This window comes from Durio zibethinus, chromosome 24 (assembly GCF_047325235.1).
Source record: "Durio zibethinus cultivar Kanyao isolate XHJ-2024 chromosome 24, ASM4732523v1, whole genome shotgun sequence".
Lineage (NCBI taxonomy): Eukaryota > Viridiplantae > Streptophyta > Magnoliopsida > Malvales > Malvaceae > Durio > Durio zibethinus.
In genome coordinates this window covers 16,713,809-16,718,104 of record NC_143185.1, presented here as the reverse complement: position 1 = coordinate 16,718,104, position 4,296 = coordinate 16,713,809, and the positions used below count along the sequence as shown (strand labels likewise).

The window sequence follows — 4,296 nt, the reverse complement described above, 5'->3', positions numbered from 1 at the left end:
TTGACCTTTTTATTAATGATTTATTGAAAAAATAAATATATAAATGATTAAACTCTACACTTGGTAATTAGAAATTAATTAGCAACCAACTCATATAATGAACATTAAATATAGCATTGACGGGTAAAGTTAGGCAAAATTTTGGATGCCTACTCTTTTTCCTCTTCCCCACTAAAAAGATATCGCCCTCTTCAGTATGATTAACTAGACCCTCCCACATTCTATGCTTACATACCTAATCCACAATAGGTATAATAATGCATAATCAACCAAGACAAGAGGTATACAAATATTAATGGTACAGAGTGGCAAAGAAATCCATCCAAACCAATCATAGTTTCTACCACATTTAGAGCTAACAACTAGGTGGCGCAGGTCGCCTCAAGTTTTAAATTTTTTGTCATTTTAAGTTTCAATTCACTTTTAGCTCAAGCTATTGACTTTTAAAATCTTTCCGAGTTGGTTTTCAAGAAAGGAAGATCTTATGCGTTTAGACTGACTTTTATCACATTTTTTTTTAGAAATAAGATAGTTCACTTCAAGTTCAGGGAATCAGGCTTGAGTTCATTAGAAATTTAGAATTGATTATTCCAGTGAATTAGTTGGATCAGACTGTTTTCAAGCAAATTGAACAGACTAATCGGATCAGTTCAACAGTTATCACCTCTAACCAAATGGAATTAAAGGACTAAGTAGAAGGCATAACCAAACAAGTTTATCATATGGGAGGTTCACTAAAATGGAAAATATTCTTAAGCACATATCAAAAAACAGCAGGCATTACAAACAGAGATAATAAATTTTACATTTTTTGACAATTGCAAGCACATTAGAGTTTTACCAAACAAGAACCGAGAATCTGTTATAGGCACATGCATGTGCAGACATACAAATACAAGAGGCTGGAATTTGGAGTACCCAAGAGAATCTGGCATTCATAGGAAGCATTGCAAGCACACTCCTATTTCTCTGAAGGCATCCCTGTTATCTGCTATAGATCCATCTTGCAATTCTCCCTCACATCTTTCAGTGCAATGTAACTGGCTTGCTGCCAAGAGTTCAATTGTGTCCATCATTTATGTGATTATACATGAAAAATCCTATTCATAAGAAAGTTAGCTTGATAGTAAGTAGCCATAACCCCAGCAATTAAATGGATTAGAGAGACAAGACTCAGGAAGAGCTCAAAAACAAAGAAATCGGGGATAGTTCAAGGACAAAAGGTCAAATGTGGGTTTTTAACCAAAGCCTTGTATTAAACAATAGGACTCAAGCTTCTTATGACAAACTGAGTTCTTTACATCATTCAAGCAATTTTTGAACAAGAAAATAAAAAGGCACAATCTGTAGAACAAGAAGTGAGTTAACAAATAGACCAATGGTACTAAGGCATGGAAAATAAAAATCTAGGCTAAAGAAGAATAGATCAGACTTACAAGCTGGTTGCTTTCAAGAACAAATATATCCTCCATGTTAAGAAAGAGTGATCTCCACTGACTTGTGAGGTCAGATTCTAATTTTGATGATTTATTTGCATTTCCCTGGCTATGAATGTCAGTCTGTTTCCCCCAACAGCTTTTCTCAACTAAAATTCGTGATTCTTTCTGACTTTTCTTCAAAACTGAGAAAATGTAGAAAATATTAATACACAAAGGAACACGTTATGTCACAATTACAACCAAAATAAACCTAAAGAAACGTAGAGAAAAAGCTAGCTATTCAACTTACCAGCGATTCGACCCTTGATATCCTGATAATGGAGGTCCGACCAAATGTAAGTAGCTGATTATTAGTGTAAAACAAGCGTAACCCATTAGCATGTACATTACAGGATAAACCATTCTTACCTACAAATGTAGCAAACGATAGATCCAAGGTAATAAGCTAAAGGAGTTAACTTTCAAGCAAAAAGAACAAGGGCAAGCTTTGAGCATATCATCACCAGCATTCAAATTCACGCAACCGTCATTCTTGAGTCCCACACACCTTTCCAACTCAAATGACTTAGAACTCTGCGAGGACGACTTAGGCAACCTTGACCACTCAATACACCCACCTTTACTCGAAGCCAGTCTACCAACGCCCGGATCCTTACCCACCTCATTCCCACAACTGTCATTCAATGTGTCCCCTACTTCCGTAACACCTTTACCTTGCTCTAACGTATCATCACTATCAGACAAATCAAACCTTTCTTTAATCTCACTTTGTCATTAACCGACACCAAATCCTTTTTAATGTATCAATTTCACCACTACAAGTAGGTGAAAACTTAGGGTTTGGTTCAAATTGGGATTTTTTAGATTTCTCTTTGATCGAATTTCTTCACCTAAACAAACATGCTTTGTAAATTGGGAATCTGCTTCTTCTTTAGAATTAAGCCCTAAATTATCCAAATTCAACGAAAACCCTTCTTTTAACTTATCTATTTGTTATGTTACAAGTTGAATCAAAGAAAGCCATGTAGCTTCAATTATCTAAGTCATTTAGTAGTCATTTATTTTTTACAATCAGTATATATGGGTTAGCATATTAGTTATTTTGTTGGAAAATTGACAACTGGTGTAACAATGATTACAGAACAATTACAAAAAGAACTGGTTACAGGAAAAAATAGAATTTTACACCCACCTTTTACATTCTAGAATTTCTTTCTATCTCTCTTTTTTCTTTTCTCTTTATCTTTATTTTTGAAATTTTAGCTATAGGAATCTTGAGTTTTCACAGAGGAGCTTGAGCTAACAGTGATTCAATTTAGTAGCATCATTATTGGTATCATAGCCTTGAATCTTGGCAATGACAGAGGGTACGATGACTAGGTTACAAAAAGACATGGGCTAGATGTAAAAGGAGTTGGAGAGGGTAGAGGCCAAATTTGACATCTCTATCAAGCAACTTAATGATAAGATTGATTCCTTTTATAGAAGAAATGCATGGCATGTTTGAGAAGATAATGAACATTAGGCAAAGTTCACCTTAAGAAGTTGAGATGGGAGATTCAACAACACAATGAAATAGGAAACAAAAATCTATTATGAGTGATGTGGAAGGTAGTAGGGTCATTATTCATAGGCCTCTTCGCGCTAATGAACTAGAGGAAGTTGCAAGGGTACCAACCAAGTACTCTAAGTTGGAATGCCTAAAATTTGCTGAAAACGATTTCAGAGGATGGTTGTTGAAGATCGAATAATTTTTTAAAGTTGATCGAACTCAAAAAAATAAGAAAGTGAGGACTATAATGATGCATTTAGAGGGACGAACCTTATAATGGTATTAGAGGTTCATGAAGAATCAAGGAAGTCTACAAAAGATAAGTTGGCTCACTTATGTTATTGAGATGAAGATTAGATTTGTCGAAACTGAATGCTTTGATCCTATATTAAAAATAGTACTATTAAAGCAAAACAATATTGTTGATGAATTTTATGAGGAGTTTAAGAGTTTATTAAATTTGCTATCCATTTCTGATGACAATGCTTTCAATATATTTTTGAAAAATTTAGAGCTTGAGATTTTTAAGCTTGTTAGAATGTTTTATCCTAAATCCTTAAGCCATGCTTACCAGTTAGCCAAACGAATAGAATCCCTAATATACCTTACAAGAATCCTGTCACAGCCCCTCTTATATCTTATAATAATTCTTATACTTCTAGATCTACATTACCCCACTCTTTTCAACCCTAAAAAACCCTTTTTTAAATTACAACCAGCCTATTAAATCAACAAACCCTATAAATACCTACAAAACTACAACTAGTAAACTTGAGTCAACTCTAGTAAAATCCAATGCTATCAAAATACCAACCCATGAGGAAAGAGATGATAGGATAAATAAAGGACTTTATATGTGGTGTGGGATTAAATTGACACCAGGCCACAAGTGTGTCAAGGCTCAATTGTACCAGATATTTACTGAGGAAAGGAAAGATAACAATAATGATACTGAAAAATTCTGTGACTGTGTAGACAATTTAGAAGAGATTGGAGAGGAAAACCATGAATTACAAAACAAACATGTCATCTCTCTACATGCTTTAATAAAAGTTGAAGCTCATACGACCATGAGATTATATGGTTGAATCAAGAACCAATCAGTGGTGTTCTTGGTAGATTTTGAAAGTACCCATAATTTTATTGATTAATCCTTGATTAAAAAATTAGGATGTAGCACTCAGAAGATTGCTGAAATCAATGTCATTATAGCTAATGGTAATAAATTATTAACTCAAGATTTATGTAAAGCCTTGACTTAGGAGGTCTAAGGCCTAGTCTAGCATATTAATTTCTTTATGCTAC

The 4,296-nt window shown here is 34.1% G+C and overlaps 1 long non-coding RNA gene across 1 annotated transcript; it reads right to left on the bottom strand.

Annotated features, from left to right (window-relative positions):
* Positions 1–676: 676 nt before the first annotated feature.
* On the bottom strand, positions 677–2,268 carry LOC149511992 (uncharacterized). The gene is made up of 4 exons (XR_016333297.1): positions 1,848–2,268; positions 1,729–1,750; positions 1,437–1,621; positions 677–1,048 (listed from the first exon to the last, which is right to left on the bottom strand). It is a non-coding gene; the product is annotated as an uncharacterized LOC149511992 (long non-coding RNA).
* Between the last annotated feature and the right edge of the window lie 2,028 nt (positions 2,269–4,296).